At 48.3% G+C, this 23,134-nt stretch overlaps 1 protein-coding gene across 3 annotated transcripts in view; it reads right to left on the bottom strand.

The window, feature by feature from the left end:
* The window catches only part of SLC8B1 (solute carrier family 8 member B1), a 348,368-nt gene extending 329,941 nt beyond the window's left edge, over nucleotides 1–18,427 (bottom strand). For 2 of the 3 annotated variants that reach the window (XM_069619233.1, XM_069619235.1), the window contains exon 1: nucleotides 18,242–18,427. The gene's annotated coding sequence lies outside the window, so the exon portion shown is untranslated. Of the gene's footprint in view, nucleotides 1–18,038; nucleotides 18,201–18,241 lie in introns of those variants that run through there. The other variant, XM_069619234.1, reaches the window with a different exon arrangement.
* Between the last annotated feature and the right edge of the window lie 4,707 nt (nucleotides 18,428–23,134).

Below are 23,134 nucleotides of genomic sequence, written 5' to 3'. Positions count from 1 at the left end.
TTTCAAGGCACGATGAGGCAAAGGGAGGGGAAACAGAGGGAAGACAGAGATAACAATCCTACTAGGCCAGGTGACATTGAGATTGCGCAAGTGCAGGGGAGGGGGAGGAGGGAAAAACTGCAGGGGGAAAGGGGAGGGGACAGTGCAGTACATAGGATAACAGTACAATAAATAAAGACAATAAATGAGAGTGCAGCCAGCTGGTGGCAAGTGCAAGGGTAAATTCAGACATTAGGTGTCAAGTGCTGGTATGGGCTGTAGGGATAAAGAAACAATCCCCGAGTGCAGGTGTTGAAGGGGGGCAGTGCAGGTGTGCAACTGGTGGGGGGGCGCATGGGCCCGAGATCAGAGGGTAGCCAGGTAACCAGTGCAGTGTCAGATTCAGCCAGGAGATCAGCAGGGGAGAGGGGGAGAGAAAGCAGAAGGAAAGAGGAAGGTCTTGAGGGGATTCCGGACCAGAGATGGTTCTCCTCAAATTTCAGAGAGGCTGTTCCAGAGGAAGGACCCAGCAGAAGAAAGATCTACCATCAACTCGCTGCTTGCAGAAGCGACTAACCCTGAGGGAGTTGGAAGCAGATGAGCGAAGAGCTCGAGAAGAAGATATTTAGGAAGAGAGAGTTGAAGGTATTGAGGTCACAGGCCCCAGAAGGCCTTGGGGACAATGCAGAGGGTTTTGAACTGAATTTTCACCGCCACTGGGAGCCAGTGCAGAGATTTCAGTCCTCGAGAGATACGATCCCTGGGCTTGAGGCCAAGTCTTGCAGTCCTGTTTTGGATGAGTTGCAGAGGGCGGTGAGTAGAGGCAGGGAGATTTAGAAAGAGGCTGTTGCAGTAGTCCAGCCTAGAGAGAACCAGAGCTCTGGAGACAGTGAGCTTCTGGGGGAAGGAGAGGAAAGGAAGAATACCTCTGAGGAGGTGCAGCTGGTAGTATGAGCATAGAGACGTCTGAGATGTGAGGAGAGAAGGAAAGTGTGGAGTCGAAGATGACACCAAGGTTTTTAGCCTCACAGGTGGGAGCAGGAAGAGGGCCAAGAGAGGCCTGCCAGAGAGTTACAGGAAAGGAGGGAGCAGGTGTGCCGATGAGGAGAATCTCGGTCTTACAGGTATTAAGGCAGAGATCATTGGCGGCACACCGTTCCTGGATGGCGGACAGACAGTCAGAGATGAGAGAAGGAGAAGAGGTGGCTGAAGGGAGCCTGAAAATGAGTTGAGTCATCCAAATTGCACTGAGAGTTGGGGCAGAGAGCAGCACTGCGATGGGCAAGAGCTGCCAGGTATTGGTTGAACAGCCAGGGAGAGAGGTTAGACTCCTGGGGAACACCACGGGTAGAGATAAAGATAGAGGAGAGGAAGGACCCAAGTTGGACCTGGGAGGGACTGTCAGAGAGGAAGGTCAGCCAAGCCAGGGCCTGATCGGTGATATTCAGGTTATCACGGAGACGGTTGAGCAGGATGGCATGGTTGACTGTGTCAAAGGCAGAAGAGAGATCAAGTAAGAAGAGTACACAGGGCGGTTGAAGTCGAGGTTAGGGAGCAGGTCTTCACGGATGTTCAGGAGAGCAGTTTCCGTGCTTCTGGCAGCTCTGAATCCAGAATGATGGTCCTGGAGAGAGCCACCAGATTCAGAGTGAAGATTAAGCTGGGAGATAGCCAGCTTTTCCAGGAGTTTGCCAAAGAAAGGAGTGCTGGAGATTGGACGTTAGCAGGGCAGGAAGGGTCGGCTGAGGGTTTCTTAAGCAGAGAGTGCACAAGGGAGTGCTTCAGGGGGAGGGGGAAGACTCCAGTGGCGAAGGAATGGTTGCAGAAATCAGATAGAGCAGGGGCCAGGCTGTCAATGTGGTCCTTGATGGTTTTGAAGGAACAGGGGTGAACCTGTTTTGACAAGACTTTCATAGATCGGACTTGTCTAGAAACCTTGTCTGAAGAGAAAAGGGGAAAGGCAGAGAAGCAGGGAGGAGAGGTGGCCGAATGAAAGACCAGAGGAGGAGCATGCAGTAGAAGGAGGAGGAGGAGGAGGAGAGGAAGAGAGAGGACAGGATGTCCTGAGTTTTAGAGATGAAATGAGAAGCCAGGTCTGTGCAGAGGGCCTGGGAGGGGACAGGAGAGGTGGAGACTGCAGCAGGATTGGCTAGCTCCTTGCAGATTTTAAAGAGTTCGGCCAAGTTGTTAGATGCCGCAGAGACGCGGGCTTGGATGAGGGCTCTGTTCTTGGTGCGGACAGAGAGCCGGTATTGCCTTTGGACCAGGCGGCAGGCCAGTTTGTCAGAGGATGTACCGGAACACGCCATTTCCTCTCAGCAACCCTACACTTGCGGTTAAGCGAGCTGAGGTCTGAATTGTACCAAGAGTTGCACTTGGCTTTGGGCTTCAAGCGGATCCTCATGTAACGCTCACCTGGTTCCCACGGAGGCGCGGCGTCGAAGGCGCAGAACTCTGAAGATGGACAGGAAGGGCCCCTCTATTCTGGCTTCCCTGGCTCGTTGGATACCCTCCTGTGCGTGAAAAGGGAGTATTACCAACTGTGGAACAATGCTCAAGCCTCCCACTCCCTTCCAACCCTCCACGATACCTCCTCCACGATTCCCCGTGAAGCCTCACCTTAGGGTTTGGAAGGATGAGCTCTCCATCCTGCTTCTGATGCAGGGGCGCGTTGAAACCCAGTTACTTCACTGGATTGAGGATTGATGGGAGTTCAGGTAAGCTTGACTGTTCAGGTAAGGCGCTGTAAAAGTTCTGTTCAAAAGTTCAAGCTTAATAATAATGTTCGTTGTCTAATTGCAGCAATCGCTAACGCTTATGTCTTTTTCCCCTTAGGGGCCGGGGTTCGGAGTGCCGGAGATATGGCGCCGACCCGAAGTGAAACAGTTCTGGATGAGCGCTCAGGTAATGTCTTTGCATTCGCTCATTCAATGTCTTTGTCTTTTTTCCCCATAGGGGCCGGGGTCCGGAGATGCCAGGAAGCGGCAGGACCCGAAATGCAGTGGGAATAATCCAACAGGTAAGACTTAAAAGGAAACTGAGCTTTCCTTATTCCTTTTCTCCCTCTCACCTTTGTTCTTGTCTTTTTTCCTCTAGGCGCCGGGGCGTAGCTGAATCCGGAAGATCGGTGCTGAAGATGGAAGCGCCTTGCAAAGGTGAGTAAAATGCAGCGCTGCAGCGATCGAAACGAAATGCCTTTAAAATGATGTCTTCCTTTTCAGGGCCGTTGGAGAAATGACTCCGGGATGCAGATTTAGCAGGTAAGGGCTTTTCTTCTCCTATTCTCTTCCTTTCTCCCCTTGCAGGTGTTCCAGGGTGCTGGCAGGCGTGGCTGAAGTCAGGATGCAGGAGCTGACACGGTGAGCGTCCAGCTGCTAGGTGCAGAACAACGCGAAGCATGTGTGGCTGTTCGGGTGGGGTTTAAATAGCCTTGGAAGAAGTTCCTGGTATGTATCCTTCCACCAATCAGGTATGTATCCTTCCCCGACCACACCCGGGAGGTGAAGTAGTCCTACAGGTTAAGTAGTCCCATTCAGGCCTCAAGAGGGCCTGGATGAAGCAGCAAGGTCTGCATCAGGTAAGTGTGCACCCAAGCACTTAAACACATATCCTCTTCTATGAGCCTGGCGCCTAAGGCGCCAGGACTGGGGTCCGCTATGAGCCTGGCGCCTAAGGCGCCAGGACTGAGTCCAAAGGGCCCCGACTTGGGCCCGCTGAGACTTCCCTGGGGAAAATGATGTCTGCCTCTGGGGTTGCTGGGCCCGGCCTGGCTCCTTAGAGGTAGGCATCATGACAGTACCCCCCCTCAAGGCCCCTCCCAAGGTCTTTTCCTCCGGGGGTTTTGGTTTGTGCGGGAATCTTCGATGGAATCTTTGAATTAATCGTGGTGCGTGAACATAGTTACTGGGTTCCCAAGATCTTTCCTGAGGTCCATATCCTTTCCAATCAACAAGATAGAAGAGTTTCGACTTAACTATCTTGGAATCTAAAATGTCTTTCACTTCGAATTCTAATTCTCCATCAATTTGGACAGGGCCTGGGGGCTCAGACAGTCTGGTTCCAGGTTGTACTGGTTTTAGAAGAGATGCGTGAAAAACGGGATGAATCCGCATGTTGGACGGTAAATCGAGTTTAAAGGCCACTGGGTTGATAATAGCTTTGATGGGGTAAGGCCCAATGAATCTGGGATTAAAAGTTCGCTGACCCTTGAGGGGTAGATGTTTAGTTGCTAGCCATACCTGATCTCCTACTTGGTAAGGAGGAGTTTTACTTCGGTGCAAATCAGCGTTTTCTTTATACTTTTTCTTGGCTTGCTGTAAGTGGGTTGTAGCTTCTTTGAAGGCTTGGGTTATTGTGGAATGTAGGTGATTTACTGCAGGCATCTCCAGGGTCAGAGGTGGATCTAGGTCAGAGGTCCGAGGATGGTGACCATACAGGGTATAAAAAGGAGTCTGTCCGGTTCCAGAATGCACTGAATTGTTGTATGCATATTCTGCAATCCAAAGGATGTCCTTCCAATTCAACTCAGATTGGTGTAACATGCACCGCAGATATTGCTCGAGAGTCTGATTGGTTCTCTCGGTTTGTCCGTCGGTCTGGGGGTGGTGGCTGGTGGATAACCGCACGTCTATTTGTGCTAGTTGGCAACATTTCTTCCAAAAGTGGGAGATAAATTGACTTCCACGGTCTGAGACTAATATGGAAGGGAAACCATGTAACCGCACTATATTTTCCATAAATTCCTTGGCCAAGGTGGAAGCTGACGGCAATCCTTTTAAAGGGATAAAATGGGCCATTTTGGAGAATAGATCCACTATTACGAGAATCGTGTTATAACCACCACAAGGAGGCAGGTCAGTTATAAAGTCCATTGACAAGGTGTGCCAAGGTGCTGGTGGAATGTCCAAAGGTTGAAGTAGGCCGGCTGGCCTTTTCTTTTGACTCTTATTTTGGGCACAGATTCCGCAAGACAACACAAATGACTTTATGTCTTTTCTCCAAGAAGGCCACCAGAAGTGGCGTTTGATCTTTTCTTCTGTTTTCGCGATACCGGGGTGTCCTTCCATTAATGATTCATGATGACGGGTAATGACAAGTTCCTGCAATTCTTTACTTGGCAGAAATAACCGCTCTTGGAAGTAGGGTAAATCATCCTTAACGGTGTAGTGAGGACCCTTTTGACTCCATTCCAGTAAGGCAGAAGAGTCAAAAAGCTGTTTTACTTGAGCTTGGATGTCCTCAATGGTTTGCAATGAAGTCAAGCCCAGAATTCTTTGTTCCGGTATGATTGGCACAGGTTCTAAACTCGAATTGGGTTCTTCCATGCCTATCCGGGATAAGGCATCTGCCTTACCATTCTTGCAGCCAGGGCGATAGGTAATTACAAAATCAAATTCCGCAAAGAATAAAGCCCATCGGAGTTGTCGCGAAGATTGAGCTTTGGCCGTCTTTAAATACTGCAAATTTCTGTGGTCCGTAATTACGGTGATGGTGTGTCTTGCACCGAGAAGATAGTGACGCCAAGTCTTGAAAGCTGATTTAATAGCCAGTAGTTCTTTGTCGGTAATTGCGTAATTGAGTTCAGGTGGAGAGAATTTTCTGGACCAAAAGGCTACAGGGTGTAGTTGGTTAGTTTCTGGGTCTCTTTGCGACAGGACAGCTCCCATGGCCGAACTGGATGCATCGGTTTCCACGATGTAAGGGAGATCTGGGCGCGGGTGCTTCAATACAGGTGCAGAGGTGAATTTGGTTTTCAGGTCCTGAAAGGCTTGTTCAGCCTCAAGAGTCCATTCAAAGCGTTTGTTTTTCTTTAGGAGAGCTGTGATGGGTTGAACAGTTCGAGAAAATTCCGGGATGAACCTTCGATAGAAATTGGCAAAGCCAAGCATGCTTTGCACTCCCTTCACAGAGCTAGGAGATGGCCATTTGAGAATGGCGTCCACTTTCCGCGAGTCCATTCGGATTCCTTGAGGTGTCAGGATGAATCCGAGAAACTCCGCTTCTGTGGTATGAAAAACGCATTTTTCGAGCTTGGCAAATAATTTGTGCTGGCGCAATTTCTCAAGAACTGCCCTAACATGGTTTCTGTGATCAGATTCTGAGGAGGAATACACCAGGATGTCGTCAATATAAACGATGACACAAACATCGATAAGTTCCCGAAGAACATCATTCATGAAGTACTGAAAGGCGGCAGGTGCGTTGCACAAACGAAGGGCATTACTTGATATTCGAAGAGCCCAAATTTGGTGCGGAATGCAGTCTTCCACTCGTCGCCCTCTTTTATACGTACCAGGTGGTAAGCTCCTCGGAGATCTAGCTTGGTGTACACACGAGCATCTTTTACTTGGTCGATAAGCTCAGGTATCAGGGGCAAAGGGTAATGATTCTTAATCGTTATCTGATTTAGGGCGCGGTAGTCAATACAGGCCCTAAGGTCTCCTTCCTTTTTAGGTACGAAGAACAAAAGCGGAAGAGACTGGTGACTTTGATGGGCGAATGAAACCATTGGCCAGGTATTGATCCAAATACTGGCGCAAATGCAGGTTCTCAGGTTCAGTAAGAGCATAAATCCTACTACAAGGTAGTTGTGCATTGGGTACCAAGTCGATTTGGCAATCGTAAGATCGATGGGGAGGTAAGGTGTTAGCCTGCTCTTTCTGAAAAACGTCTTGGAATTCTTGGTATTCAGATGGTAGCTGTACAGGGGTGGAAGTTACAGAGGCTAGACCAATAGCTGGATTCCTTGGGTAACAGGTTGGTTCACAATCAGGAAAAGTTATCTTCTTTGCTCGCCAGTCTATTCTCGGATTATGTGTTTCTAACCAAGGGATTCCAAGAAGTACTTGAAATTGTGGGGCGTGGATCACATCAAACACGATTGCTTCCCGATGTCCGTCCTGACCCACCAGAGTGATTTCAACTGTGGAATGCGTTACAGGCCCTGAGGCTATTTCGGTTCCATCAACTGTAGTAATTACATCTTGGGTTACTTTCGGGTGGAGAGGAAGCTTAATCCTGGAAGCCAATTCACGGTCTATGTAATTTCCAATAGCTCCACTGTCTATGTATGCTTTTATAGCATGCAACTGCTGAGGCTGTTTTGGGTTCACAAGCACCATTGGCATGACAAAATGCGAGGTCAAAGAGTTTGTTTTCAAGCTCGGCAAGCGGACCCCTACGCTTGTCGGGCTAGGTCGTTTCCCGAACCAGGTGTCAATAACTCGTTATCAGTGGCTCCAACCACCTTCTTGGGTGGTTTAACTGGACAACTTTGAAGAAAGTGACCGGAAGTTCCGCAATACAGACAAAGTTGCATTTGTCGCCTTCTCTCTCGTTCCTTCTGCGTTAATGGTCCTTTAACACTGCCAATTTGCATAGGTTCGGAAACGTCAGTACTCTTGGAGTTAACGTGGGTCTTGATAGGTACTCTGGTTTCATACTTGAGCCGATCTGCTTTTCTATTTTGAAGTCTGTGATCAAGTTGAACCACTAAGTCTATGTAGTCTGCGCAGGCCTGGGGTGGATCTACTATCTGAGCTATAACATCTTTAAGCTCTCCGCGCAGGCCTCGATGAAACAATGTGATCCTTTTATTTTCAGGCCATCCGGTTTCCACAACTAGTCTATTAAAGGTGGCGATATAGGACAAAAGATCCTGATTACCTTGTCGTAAGGATAGCAGTTCGTTGTCAAGGGCCTGTCCCTGCGAGTGTCGAGCGAACAATCTTTCCATGCTGGCCTGGAAGCCCTGGAAATCCCGGAGAATGGGATCATCCTGATTTACCAATGGAATAGACCAATCGGCAGCACAGCCACTGAGGTAAGATAGTACAAAGGCTACTTTGGTCTGGTCGTTGGGGAAGGCCCCGGGCCTGCATAAAAAGTGTAAACGGCATTGGTTCATAAAAACGGCATATTTCTTGGGATCCCCCGCAAAACGTTCCGGCGGGGCCAAAGGCATGTGTCCAGGTAGATTGATTTGTACCGGGTTATTCGAACCCATTGTTGTAGAAATATCTCCGGAAACAGGTAAAGGAGTGTGCTCTGCCTGGCCCTGCAATAACCTTTTGGCCAGATCATCAGTTCTTTCCTTGGATAGGATTAGTTCCCTTCTGAGAGCATTAGTCTCCTGGCGGGCTGAGTGCACTTCTGCCCGTAATTCCCCTAAAAGATGGGCCAGCTGATCTGTCTCGGAAGTCTCCATAGCGCCCAGGTGGGAAATTGTGGTAAGGCTTCGCGTTCTGTAACGCTCACCTGGTTCCCACGGAGGCGCGGCGTCGAAGGCGCAGAACTCTGAAGATGGACAGGAAGGGCCCCTCTATTCTGGCTTCCCTGGCTCGTTGGATACCCTCCTGTGCGTGAAAAGGGAGTATTACCAACTGTGGAACAATGCTCAAGCCTCCCACTCCCTTCCAACCCTCCACGATACCTCCTCCACGATTCCCCGTGAAGCCTCACCTTAGGGTTTGGAAGGATGAGCTCTCCATCCTGCTTCTGATGCAGGGGCGCGTTGAAACCCAGTTACTTCACTGGATTGAGGATTGATGGGAGTTCAGGTAAGCTTGACTGTTCAGGTAAGGCGCTGTAAAAGTTCTGTTCAAAAGTTCAAGCTTAATAATAATGTTCGTTGTCTAATTGCAGCAAGCGCTAACGCTTATGTCTTTTTCCCCTTAGGGGCCGGGGTTCGGTGTGCCGGAGATATGGCGCCGACCCGAAGTGAAACAGTTCTGGATGAGCGCTCAGGTAATGTCTTTGCATTCGCTCATTCAATGTCTTTGTCTTTTTTCCCCATAGGGGCCGGGGTCCGGAGATGCCAGGAAGCGGCAGGACCCGAAATGCAGTGGGAATAATCCAACAGGTAAGACTTAAAAGGAAACTGAGCTTTCCTTATTCCTTTTCTCCCTCTCACCTTTGTTCTTGTCTTTTTTCCTCTAGGCGCCGGGGCGTAGCTGAATCCGGAAGATCGGTGCTGAAGATGGAAGCGCCTTGCAAAGGTGAGTAAAATGCAGCGCTGCAGCGATCGAAACGAAATGCCTTTAAAATGATGTCTTCCTTTTCAGGGCCGTTGGAGAAATGACTCCGGGATGCAGATTTAGCAGGTAAGGGCTTTTCTTCTCCTATTCTCTTCCTTTCTCCCCTTGCAGGTGTTCCAGGGTGCTGGCAGGCGTGGCTGAAGTCAGGATGCAGGAGCTGACACGGTGAGCGTCCAGCTGCTAGGTGCAGAACAACGCGAAGCATGTGTGGCTGTTCGGGTGGGGTTTAAATAGCCTTGGAAGAAGTTCCTGGTATGTATCCTTCCACCAATCAGGTATGTATCCTTCCCCGACCACACCCGGGTGGTGAAGTAGTCCTACAGGTTAAGTAGTCCCATTCAGGCCTCAAGAGGGCCTGGATGAAGCAGCAAGGTCTGCATCAGGTAAGTGTGCACCCAAGCACTTAAACACATATCCTCTTCTATGAGCCTGGCGCCTAAGGCGCCAGGACTGGGGTCCGCTATGAGCCTGGCGCCTAAGGCGCCAGGACTGAGTCCAAAGGGCCCCGACTTGGGCCCGCTGAGACTTCCCTGGGGAAAATGATGTCTGCCTCTGGGGTTGCTGGGCCCGGCCTGGCTCCTTAGAGGTAGGCATCATGACACCTCATGACAGGGGCAAGAACATCAAGAGTATCAGGTATAGCAGAGTGGAGCATGAAAAGTGCTGTGTCAGGGTGCGAGTCAGCCAAGGGGGGAAGGGGAGGTGAGAAAGTGGCAGCGAAAGCCTCAACTGACACACACTTCATGGGTCGGATAACCGAGAAGGTGAGTGGCAGTGCTAGGGTTGGCTTGGCCTGAGGGGTAGAGAGGAAAGGAGAAAGTGGTCACTCTAGGAGATAGGAGTGGCGAGGGGACGAAAGGGGAAGGTCTGAAGAGATCAGAACATCCAGAGTATGCCCTGCAGAGTGAATCAGGCCAGAGGGGAGAATAGAGAGTCGCAAAGGTCACAAAAGAGTTCAGTGGAAGGACAGGAAGCATCCAGGTGGATGTTGAAGTCTCCAAGAAAGAGGAGTTGAGTGGTTGAGGCCAGGAGGGAAGAGGAGAGGTCCGCCCACTCAGAGAGGAAGGGGGGTGTTCTGACCAGGTGGCCGATAGATGGTAGCCACAGTAAGGGAGTGAGGGAGAGAGATAGAGATAGAGAGAGACTGCAGATGAGGCATTGAAAGAGGAGTAGGTTGGACCTGGGCGCAGAGAGGATCTTCATAACTGCAGTTTCCTCAGCACGACACTGAATAGCGCCAGGAAACCCGGAAGAGAACACGTGTTTTTCAGGCCTACAACAAAATATATGTCCAGGTTGTAAGACTCTCTGCCAACAGCGCCATAGCCTTAGAACCACGCCTAGACCTGCATCTATTTATAGCCCATCCAGTTGATATGAAATTTACATTAAACATTCTTGGGATTCTTATAAAATTGATATTAAAAAAATGTGGGGCTCATCAAATTTATATCACATTTATAGTGAGTGAGGAAAGGGGTGGGATAGGTATAGGAAAAGTGCAGAATGTATATCAAATCTATATAAAGAATTATATTAAATTTATAGGGGTGGGTCTAGAGGCAAAAAAAGAGGCATGGCCAGCCGTCATTTAACATGGTACAAAAAAGGTATCCCCTACAACTGCTGACCCTTTCCCCAATTTATGGCCCTAGCTGAACACTGGAGGGGCATTATCCTGCGAAAATTAACCCTTCCTCAGTCTATTAAGTAGGGGTGTACCGAAACTCGGCTTCGAGTAAGTATTTGGCCGAATTCCAGCTGAAAATGAGTTATTCGGCCGAATACTTGAAGCCGAATAGGTTCCTCTTTGACTGCATGCCTGGAATCATTCAGGCATGCCACAGCGTTTCACTGCAATTTCCCATTTAAGGTATACAAACGGCACTCCCTCTTCTGGGGCCCGTCACATATTTAATCCCTTTCCCAAACTGCATGACAATGTGTGCATGCTGGGGACTCTGTTTCTCTGCATAGCTCACCTTCCTGGGGTGTGGAGGAGTGAAGGGCGTGGAGAGCTTTAAAAACAAAGGAAAGGAAGGCAGAAACTACTTCAATTACTGCTTGATCCGAAGACCAAAAAGGTGGTTTAAAATGTGCATGAAAAACACATTACAGATCTTAAAAGGTTTGGAACCTCTTGTGATCATTTAGACTAAGGTTGACGACCCGAGAGCCAGTGGCAGAAGTTATCCTAGTCATAGGAACGCCACAGGCATCATAACACTATTCGCCGTGGGCATCAGAACACTATTCTCAAAACTAAAATAAGCAGTGGGGCTGCTTTATAACATGATCCCCATAATGGGCGCACGGAGGGTGAGCAGTATAACCCCTAGATGGTGCCACCCTCATGCACCCAGATGTCAGATCTTTCGTTTGTTATTTTAGACCCCATCTTCTATGTCTTTTGCCTGCGTCGGATACCCTACCGTCATTTGGATGCTTGTGCGTGTCGGGTTTTAAAGCCTCTGCTTGCAATGTTGTGGTAGCCTTAGTATAAATGCCAGCTTTTGCCTGTGCTCATCTCATGAGCTTCCGAGAGAAAAGCTTGGCTGTCACTTTTGGACCTCGATCTTCTGAAGACAGAAAACGAACCGTGCAATATTCTACCTTTAAAAAAAAAACTGAAATGGCGTGTTCGAGATCCAACCCCACTTTTCTAATAAATCTGCTTACAGTTCTTTGGTAGTCCTACGGAACATGGCAGCAATTCACAAAAATAGATTTCTCCACTTGTGTGTGCACAGGTCAAAACGCAAAGAGGAAACACATCTTCATTATGTGCTTGGCCCGATTTATAAAAGTTTTACTTTTGTAATAGATACAAAATGTGTCGGGAAGATCTGACATAGCGCACTGCGCGTCATAACACCATGCACTTGTGCAAATATGTGCCTCTTCCTTCTGCTCCCTCACTAGGCAGCTGCAGAGAAAGCTCATTGCTGCCACAGGTCTGAAAAGACAACCTGGTGGCACTGACCTAGTCAAAATAGAAATGCTCATGCTTTGCATGAGCATTTGAGCATGTTCGTTACCTTTCCATCTACCGAACAGAGGTGGAACTTCTCTGGCAAAGTTTGTCTTGCCCATCCTGCACACCGAGGCTCAGGAAACTCGCAGGTCGCGCTTCAGAAGAATTGCCGCAGACACTGAATGCAGAAACAGCCAAAGCCTCACATACTGTTTAGCAACTGCCCAAATTGCTATATACCAATGTGTGGCTTCTGGTTGTATTAGGCACTTGTGTAAGTGTAACAAACATTTCCATTATCCAGTTCATTAGGGTAGATTGGTCAGGTTTTGGTGCAATGCTTTGCATTCTGACACTTGTAGTCATGCACACATAACTTTAGCTTTTGGATGGGAATGTTTAAATAAACAAAGAACGATTGATGCACATAATGCTATTTGAGTACCACGGTATGCTTCACAGTGATTGGAAGGATAGGGAGGACAGGAGACAGCTAATTTTCACAGCAGTCCTTAAGTGTGTGGTTGTTAGGCAGAAACCTGTGCAGTTCCCTCTGGGACCACTGCAAAAGATTTAGGACTACAGGTGTTTGGCAGTAAACCCACTTGGTAGCAGTCTGTACCACACAGATTCACTTGGTAGCTGTGGCTGAGCAGTCAGACTTCTCTCAAGAAGAGTTAGGCAGTATACAGAGTATTCACAATAGGTCAAGATAGAACAAGTAAACACTGACCAGGGCTTGGTGTAAAAGAGAAGTAATTATTTATTTAAAACCACATCTAGAAAAACACACAGGCACTAATAATAAGCAATTCAAAACACGGTCACTAAAAGATATACGCTCCCTTAAAAGAATATTAGACAAGTCTTAAATAAAGCCCCACTTATTATCAGACAGCGGTGAGCGCTTAACGTAGATGGCACTCTAATAGTTCGTTTTAAAAAGGGAGAGAAAAGCAGAGAACAAATTGAAACAGATCCCAACACTTTTTCAAGAACACAACAAGAGAGGAAGGCAAGATAAAACCGTGAAGTTGGAGTTCAAGAGGCCAGATCCACTTTCAGAGGATCCAAACGAAATGTGTCCAAGGTCACACGGTTGCAGTGCACAAAAGTCTTGTAAAGTTTCAAAAAGGAGTTGGACCACAGAAAGGGACCAGTTAGAGGGTCAAGGCGGCCAGCCCAGTCCAGAAGGTTAAGGGGTTATTATTACCTTGTAGCAATCTTTAGAAAGGGAGGCCTTGCAGACACGGTACCTTAAAGCGGTGAGAATGCTCCAGTGGGGCAGTTGTTCCTGGCAGCGGGTGCAAGTCGGTGCTTCGTCCGGGGGAAGAGAGGATCTCGTTGTGGAGGAAGACAGGAGTCCGTTGCACTGCCAGGGAAGAAACCAGCCGCAGAGTTTCGCAGGTACAAGGAGCGGTCCGGTGATTTGTGGTTCAGTGGTGAGTGGCTATCCGGCTGCTGGGGTGCTTGGCACGGGCAGTTCGACCACAAACCGGGCTGGGGTGCGAAGAAAGAAGGGAAAACTGGTTGTGCCCACCAGTCAGGGGAAGAAGCCTCTCCAGCCGGGAGATCTTCTCTGTCGTCGGGAAGTGGCGAGTCGGTTCTGCAGGGCTCCACCGGTGGTGTCGTTGTGGTAGGTCGGCTCAGCTTCTCCCTCGTCGGATTCTCAGGTCCTGTGGCGACTTCTGAAGTTCCAGTCCCTAAAGCCCTGCTTTTATGCAGAAGACCCCCATACACTCAGCCTAGCTGTCACTCAAACATGCTAAGTGGTGAGCCCACTTGGGCCAATCACACAAGAGTGCGACCTGAGTTACCAAGGTAACTCGGTCCAGGGTGCCTAAACCCCCTCCCACACCCCCTGTGGTACCCAGACAGAGTGGCACCACTTTTGGAGGCTTCTGTGGAGAAGCCCGCCAAAAAGTGGAACAAAGGGCTCGACTTGAGTTGGAGTCACAGAAGAGAACATAAACGCCATTTTAGAATCGAGTCTTGGCAAAAAATACCAACCGGGGAATTAATATTAATTAAATAAACCGGCGGTATGTTCGAGGCTATGAGAATTACATAATTAAAGTTGGTAGCCTCGAACAATGGTAAAATCCCATAGGAAAATATTTGCGGTTGAATATAAAAAGTAGTTTCCACTGCCACCAGCCAAAACTCGATCAGGGGGGACGGAGACGTGCCCCCTCAACTAACAGACCCCGGGGCAATCGAATTGCCCCGACCAGTACGTCCACAATATGATGGTTGTACTGGTTTCTGTTAATAATTTGGAACTAGTAAAGCCAATGGTGACTTTACATGCCCTGGGAGACAGTAGTCAGTCCCAGGGTATGGAGTCTATGGTGGGGTGTCACTAGAACACCCCTGTGTTATGGCACGGAGGGTGCTGTGTAACACACATAGGAAAAACACATGAGACCCTATGAAGTAAAGGACCCCATAGCCCATAAAACACATTACCAGTCAAAGGAATACCATAAATCATGTCCAAGAGTGGGAGGAAAAGAGTCTCACTCTTGGCAGGAGGAAAAAAACAAACTCCAGAAATCCAGCAAAGCTGCTGGGGGACTCACTAGGTTAGGAAATTCAACCCTTAGAGAGAATTCTCCCTAACACTCGTGGTTTCAAACATGAAGAGTTCACTGTGTGTAACATTGAAGCTTCACCAGAATTGTTGTAATAACATGCGTAAAGAAGTTAGATGCTCCCACACAAGTAAGTTTGCTCTTCCCCCACAGTCTCTGAAGTTCGCGCCTCTCCCAAAATTTGACGGGTTAGTTCCCATCCAACCGATGGGGGAAAATCAGTTTTTTGATTTATTTTGATCGTTTAATAAACTTAGTGCGATATACATGCCCAATTAATAAACATGAATGTTCCTGCAATAGAATGTCTCATGATTTTATTTAACAAAATGTTGTTTATTATGTTCTAGAACATGTGTGTTTAAAAAAAAAAAAATAGTCGGCTCACTTTTTGGCTCCGGCCGAATAGCTGGATCAACTATTCGATATTCGGCCGAATAGTAATTTCACTATTAGGTACACCCTTATCTATAGGTCTATACTACGTTTGGTTGGTGGGAGTAGGATGAACAAGTGGGGGCTTGGGGAGAGACATGCAGAATTCTGGGCACAAACAGGATGCGATTATGACAAAGATGCATCCTGCAAACCTAGGCCATTACAACGGAAACTATGGAGGCACAGCAGTACTAGTAAGATATTGGTTTTGGTCCAGTATGTTTTTTAAAAAGTACCAGTTTCTGACTTGTTGCGCTATTGATTGTAGTTAGGAGCACTGCACTGCATCTTGGGAAAACCTTAATACCAAACCCTAATGTTACTAAGTTCCATCTCTTCCTACAAACAAATGGGACGCTGACAAAGCGACCAACAATGGTCGATTGACAGCTTATCACTGAACAACCAAAAGGGCAATACTGTTCTGTGGATCTGTGTCAGTTTAACAATAGGCCATGCTGTAGTTGCCACTATCTGAGTACTTAAATCAGTGAGATGTTGTTCAAAGACAGGAAGGACTCTTGCTGACATGCAGTTGGATATCCAATAACATAAGACAGAACCAAGATGCAAGATGAAAAACAGTGCTGGTTGTGAACGGGGGCAGGGGTGGAAGAGCAGTTGTGCTTAGTGGATGCCACCCGTCAGTACCCTCACCAATTACTGAGGATCCGTGGGTTTAACTGTCAAAGGGAATCAAAGTTTCCCTTTGACAGTTTATGTACCCGGGGCGCATGTCCAATCGACCATGCAAGACTGGGGCATTTTGCTTCCCTAGCCTTGCATGCCCCATTGGAGAGGCAGGCTGGGGAACTGCACGTCTGAATGTGCGAGGGGTGCTCCTGCACCTATCAGCACATCCAGACTCAATGGGGCGCTGACAAAGAGTTGCTCTGGTTCCTGCGCACATGGGCAGGAACCAGGAAGTGCTCTGTGCTTCCTGGCTCCTATTCTTGTGCATGGGAGCCAGAGGGCACTTGTCACACGAGGTGGTCGGAGCAGCATCTGTACTGGGGCAGAAGGTAGGTCTACAATTTTGTATGTATATGTCGTTATGTGTGTATGCAGGGCCGGCCTTAGAGGCAGCAGCTCCCTGGGTGAATTGGCGCCCCATCCACACGCCCTGGGTCAACAGGGGGACCCGGGGGGAGGGGGAGTTGGTGGCGGGGTCAGGGGCACAATATTTGTTTTGTCCCTCTCTGCTTAGGCGCCTGGCAGGGGGTTAATCACTGGCATAGGACGAGCAGGGAGGTAATCATCATGTGAATAGGGTGCTATCAGCACCCTATTGTTATTAAATGCGCCCGCAACTTTAATAACATAAGGGCGCCTACCGTGCCTTCTCCCACTATGCCAGCTTTTGGGAGCCCTTAAAAGACTCCCCCAAGCTGGCTTGGCGGGGGCTAATGGCATCCCGGGGGGGGGCATGGCGCCCCGCATGGTCGCCCTGCCCTGCCCGCCCTAAGGCCGGTTTTGTGTGTATGTATGCATGTGTAATTGAGCGAGTGCATGATGTATGGGTGGTTGGGTGCACTTGAGAATGAGCGAGTGAATGTGCGTTTGAATAAGCCTGTGCTTGTATACAGTTTGTGCTGGCCGGGACTCCGATTTGGGCGAGGGAGATATTTTATACTGGGCATTGTAATACGTCTGAATAAGGAAATGGACAGTAAGACATGTTTTCTTAAGGGAATTTATTGTTCCATCACTTCAAAATCCTACTCTGTCCTAGAAAGAAAGCAGTCTAAAGGGTGCTGGTCAGGATGTAAAGCAAACTATGTCCGATAGCCAGAAAATCTTCTGTAATGTATATTCTGACCAGTTTAAACACCAGAAAACTGTAACCAACAAGAGGAAGGTCTCTTCTCCCCCCAACTAAGGAATGGTGACCAGCACGGATAGATCCCTGCTAGCTGTCACAAACAGGACCCACCTAAAGGGGGCATGCAGTGAATCCGGGTTCTGAAAGGGCTGCGCCAAAATGTTTGGCTTTGTGTCAATATGCCCCATTCCAGTCGCGAGTCTAGTCCTGGTTTTGGCTTTGCATTCTGGGACATGCAGTCCTAGATTTATAATGTGGACGTCCGGGACTACACATCCAAGAATGCACTTCCACCACTGCCAAGTGGGCACTAATCCTGTGTGGCACCTGCAGCCAGCCCTAGATTTTCCAACACTCCTTAGGTAACCTGTGATCTTACATTGGCAGAGAATAGTAAAAGCAAGACAGGGAATCCACTTCTCAATACTTCATTACAAGTTAACAGGCATGGGCAAGCTGCACAGCATACTGATGTGTGAGCTGGTACTTTTGCCACATTTAAGATTCAATCAATAATGTACAGGTTTTTCCATACAGTCAGAGATTCATGGCCCATCCCTGGGATAACACCACAATTTTATTTATTTTGCATTTCTATCGCGCACAAATTCCAAAGACATCTGGGCGCTTTTTCTACGCTTTCCGGTAGTAATAGTTTTAAATCGCGTAAATGTAACCAATTTCACCTTAGTACCAGATTGTAATGGTGTGCGTTGAAGAGTCATTCAGTAACCAAGACCGCCCCCCACCCTAAAAATGTTCTTGAAGCAAGGGCCGATCTGTGGGACACGGCTGAAGTCCATAACCACAAAGGAAATAAATGCAGAGCGTGAGATCACATGGGCACAGCTTTAAAGTTGTCCTATGGGATGAGTGCGTGTTTTGTGCAGTCCTCCTTTTTTCCAATATAAACGCAGGACTAAATACTACGAGACCGAACGTGCAAAGTAAAAACAAGCGCGAACGGCCACGTACCCAACATGGAATAGACAGAGCTACCAACACAGCGCACCTCAAACAAGAGGCTGCTTCACTCCGGTTCCCGTCAGACGAGCGAGCACGTAGGCATTCGACAAATAACAAGTAAATCCAACTCAGGCACGCCCGGCCAGTGGCAGAGGAAGCCTCCCCGACAAGACCTCGGTCCGCACCCCCCTCCCTACTCCAAGACACTTACGCCTGCCCCATGTCCTTACCAGTTTGTTGAAGGTTTATCATGTCCACACACTCCCTGCGCTGCGGCAAGCTCACGTACCCCGCAGTATCCGTCTTGGGTGGGGGCAAGTATCCTTCACCCCCCCGCTGAGAAGAGTGCTTCACCCTCAGGTGTCCCCCTTCCCTGCCCTGCTCCGAAGGTTGTGTCAGCCACGGGTGTTCTCCCAGTCCCCGTTCTACTCACCAGTCCCTGTGCGCAGGGGGTCCCTGTCACTCAGCCTCAGGTGTCCCCACAGCCTTTAATCGGAGTGCTGTGCGTCACCCTCAGGTGTCCACACTGTCTCGTGCACAGCTCATGACAGCCTGACTCCCCCCCATTCAGAGTGCAGGAGAGTTCAGCTGAAGCAGCATAAAAACAAACCCTCGTCCTTCCTGCTTAAAGGGCCCGTCCCACATTCCCCCACTGACAACTTCCTGCAAAGGTCCGAAGTGCAGCGCAATGCTTTAAAAAAAAAGCCTTTCTGTAACTGTGTCTGGGAAGGGAGATATATATAAAACTTGTAGGTTTAGCGAAATTCTTACATCGATTTTAACAGTAAGTGTTGCCACCTGGCTAGAACTATTGCTCGGCGGGTAAACAAGCATGTAGAGATTTGTCAGTAGTCGGCGCTAGAAAGGGTCCAATGCCAGCTTTCTTCAACTTTATCCTGCCAAGGGCTATGGGCGCCGGGTCTGCTAGCTGATAGCGCGCACTCTCCCAGATTAAGGCTCTGGAACAACTGCGAACTCCGAGCGCTCTTGTTATCATGGCTGTGAACATTTGGTTCTCAGTAGAGGACGCATTTTGTTTGTTGCGCACATGCTGAATCCTTGACCTTAACACCATTGCTGAAAAAGTATCAAGATGTGCAACAAGTTGTGAACACCTTAAACGAGTTAATGGCAGGGTCGGACTGGGAGAAGAAATAGGCCCGGACGTCCAAGTGGCCCACCCCTCACCTAAAAAAAGTGGCCCACCCCTCGCCTCAAAAAAGTGGCCCACCCATCGCCTCAAAAAAGTGGCCCTCAAACCATAATCCCTGAATCGCATCAATTCACGACTTTACAGAAAATGCTATGCCAAAAACTCACACCTGGATAAATTGCCCTTTGCAATAGGGTGGCCAACTTTTCAAAATGGCTTTGCTGGACACTTGGTTTGTAGCACGCAAGATTTTATAAAGCGCCTGGGCATGTGGGCAACTGTTGTCTTGTGGTAGTCAACCTCATTTATCCTCTAGTTTGGAGGGAAGAGCAGCTGCCTTCGCAAAACACTTTAGACATGTCCCAGGGCACAATATTTCACATCAGAGTAATCACTGGTTTTAATATGGTATTAATATGCTACCGATGGATACGCTTATCATACGTGTGTAGATCTTGTGGACTACTGATGTTGAGTCTGGGTGTGGGGAAAGGGTGGAGGGGGTGGTAGATATTGGGTTGTTAGATTAGGGGTAGGGATTAGAGGAATCTGCTGTTACTCAGTCAAACTCTGTATTGCTTTGGAACATTGTATGTCAATTATCTGTCTGCCTTGTGGTAATAAATAAAGCTGTTGAGGAAAAAAAAATAAAGGTGTGGGTGTAGATCCCCCTAACATCAACTCAATTTCTTTGGGAAAAAACTCCTGCCCCAGCCCGCCTGCTTCCCAACCACCTAAGATTACAAAGAGACCTAAACACCTGCCAGTGCTCCTCGGTCTATTTAAATAAGGACATTGGAAATCTACAAGTGAAGCCTCCCTTCCTGAGGAGATCTTCTGCATTTAGTTTCTTGCACCCCTTTCCCTTTTCCCTTTCGTGCTCTGAAGCGGGAAATGATGGCGTGATAAAAACATGTTTCTATTAAAAACAAAATGCCTGCTATGCTCCTCTCTTCCACTGTGGATCCACTGACCTTGGTAATGGAATCACAGATCCCCTGGGCAAACAAGGCAACTGCTTTTCAAAGCTGTTCCCCTTTGCGGATGGCCATCACAGACCACCTCTTTACTGTTAAATCCCTTGCCACCCTGATGCCAGGTTTATGCCCCGTGCATGGTGGCTTGAGATCGTGGCATCTTTTGGTGGAAAAGAACCACCACACCTTTTAAGACCACATGCATGGAGTCTAGCACGTGCTGTAATATTGTGTCATATTGAGGTGAAATGTCATCTATTGGCCCATCCTTTCAGCCTAAGCAAAGCAATCTGAAATGCCTTTAAAATGTCCCAGATGGTTTCTTGCCATATACTAATGACATTCTCTTCTCGTCCTCAATTATTTATTTTTTATTGCACTAAACTGGGAACCACCTTTACTAATGTGTTTCACACAGTGACTGACGATTACACTGTCTGTCATCAAATCCCCTTAAGTAACGCATACACCCGTGCCTCTCCTGTGGATTTAAAACCGGGAATCAATGGAGAACATTAAATCATTGGGTTTAACCTCACCCATACAGGGAGGGGGATCCCTCTGTCTGATGAGAAACTAATTCCATCTGACCATAAAATACTGTCTCGGCTTTGCCATAAATCATCGCAACATCCCTCTGCAGACAGGCGGGATCTCTCCGGAACTCATTCAGGGCCATGATGTCATTCAAATCATGAATTATCGTGTGGTCACCGGTACCGTCCCCAGGGAGACTGGCGTCTGACTTTTATGCCTCCTTGGAAACTATGCCACCGACTTTGGCTGCGAACCTCACCATGCTAGGAAAAATGTGTGCCTTTGAAAATGTTCTAAGCAAAATGTTTTGCTGAAAGCACTGCAGAATTCTAGAAACTCTGTCGAGAAGATGTGAAATAGTGGGCAAGCCCGGGTTCTAATCCCGGTGCCTGCACTAAACAATGTGTGATTCCGAGCATATCGATATACCTCAAATTATAAATATGAATACTGGAAAAAGAGGTCCTGCATAGTTGGTCATCCAGTGCTGTCCCTGCTGCATGCATTCCCCCACCCCTCGCAACACACACAAGCATTACACCTTTTCTAAAATCACAAAATCCACAGTGGTTTATCCATAAAGAAAACCCCTAAAGTGCTTGAGGGTGGCAGGGACAGGCACCCCAGGCGTCCTGTCCAAAGAAGGGACTTAGGCAAGGAATCTATATTGCAAACATCCTCATTTTTGTTCCCCGCAAACTGCATTACAGCGCTATCATCTCCCTGCCCATCCATGCATACCCAGTATCATCCTGCTTCACACACAGCATAGTGAAAAGGGCGATGCGTACATCTCTCAAGGAAGCAAGGAAACCTTTCGAAATGATGCTTATATTGGCCTGCCTGAAACGGAGTCACACAGCAGTGACACTAATGCAAGACAGTGACATTATTCAACACTTAGGCATTTATCATAAGAATAATCTGTTCTTTTCATAGCACTCTCACCGAGGCGCTTTAAATAGAACACTTTTATAAACAATCAATATTATCCAACTGCAATTAGTGTGCATTTGGCGACCTCAGAAGGATGAAAGGCTGAGTGGACCCTGGCAGGATTGGAACTGGCAGAACACACCCATCTCAGCAGCAAGCACTGAAACCTGCTGTGCTGTCTTACCAGCCATTTATCGAGCCGGCTGTTGGTAATGCCTTGATTCTGAGGGTTAGATTTCATGACAATGTAACGCCTATTATTACAGCGCTTAGGAGCAGGAAGGGTGTGTCATGGCACACTTCTGATAAACGTGATAATATTAATGTTGTATTTTGCATTTGAAAAGCAGTGTAGGGCACAGAGGACAGGAGAGGCGGAAAGTTCACAATCATCGAAATGGTTACACACCCCAGTCATCTGTGCAGAGGGCTATCGAGGCACACAATCTCACAGACTGCGTGTGGACACTCACACAACCGAACACAAGGGCACCTGGGGCAGCAACAGACTTCGCTCCCTGTCAGCGTACCTTCACTCCCCTAGCATCGAGTCAGGGCCTTCATGTTCCCTTGCAATCTATGCAAAGCTTCCTGCATAGCCAGCCCCGCATGCGCACATTAAGGGACTTCACTGTTGACACCCTGATTGGAGAGTGCCACGTTCACGCAACTCTTCATGCAGACCCTACTCCCTGAACTCGCATAGCTGCCAAGTTGCCCACATACATGTCTGACTCCTCGAGCCAGTCCTGTTTCTGTTCCCCACTGCATGCTGGGACTTGTAGGCTATTCCTTACAATGAGAAAAAACAAACTACAGTACACAAGCAACGTTACAAGCAATTAACTCTCCCCTTCATATCTGAAACCACACACACCTAATAACTGCCGTGAGAATGAGCGGTCTGAACCCCCTAATCTTCCGATCCCTCCACTGACATGCAAGTACTAACTCCCCGATCCACCCCCCCACCAATCCCGATTTCAATTGTCTACAAACGTATGTATAAGAATGCAAGTACTAACAGTGAAACGTGTTACATTAGTAATTGCCGGGCTTGTGTTAATTGTGCAGCCGAGGGCACTTTTTTTTATTTTCTGTGTCCTGTCCTGCCATGACTCTGGGTCAGCCAGGCCACGCCAAATAGGCCATAAGAAATAGTCGGTCACATTTTGGAAATCCTCATGATGATTCCCTCTGATCACAAACACGTAATGGAGGACTACTCTGTGCGCACCAGCGTTACTTATTAACACTGCATGATTGGCGTATTGGAAATCACACCAGCCAGTAAAAAAAAAAAAAAAAGAAATGTGTAACTTACGTCCGGCGACTGCGGGCCCAGGCGTGGGCTTCAGCAACCAGCCCCAGGCCCAGTGCCTCATCCATGATTTCGGCCCAGCCACGGGCTGAATGGCCGTCGAGTCAATCAGGCTCAGCCCTCTCAGCACCAGGAAGACTTCAGGAACTCACATGACCGGCCCAGCCCCCAACAACCTGCCATTGCAAATGCAATGAATCGCAACAAAAGGAGCGGCTCCTGTCCCAGGAGCCGCTCCCCTTGCCGTGACCCACTGCATTTGCAACAACTGGCGCCACACTGTCGGCGGATCGGCCCAGAGCCCAGGGCACCACCAGGCCAGTGCATTCACCAAAGAAAGGCAACACTCGCGTGTTACCTCTCTTTAATGAATGCACACGCTGTGTGCCGTGCAAGCCAGCC

The sequence above is a fragment of the Ambystoma mexicanum genome, chromosome 10 (genome assembly GCF_040938575.1).
Source record: "Ambystoma mexicanum isolate Mex_15411 chromosome 10, UKY_AmexF1_1, whole genome shotgun sequence".
Taxonomy (NCBI): Eukaryota; Metazoa; Chordata; class Amphibia; order Caudata; family Ambystomatidae; genus Ambystoma; species Ambystoma mexicanum.
The sequence above is the reverse complement of the archived record's forward strand: the minus strand, read 5'-3'. Positions and strand labels throughout refer to the sequence as shown.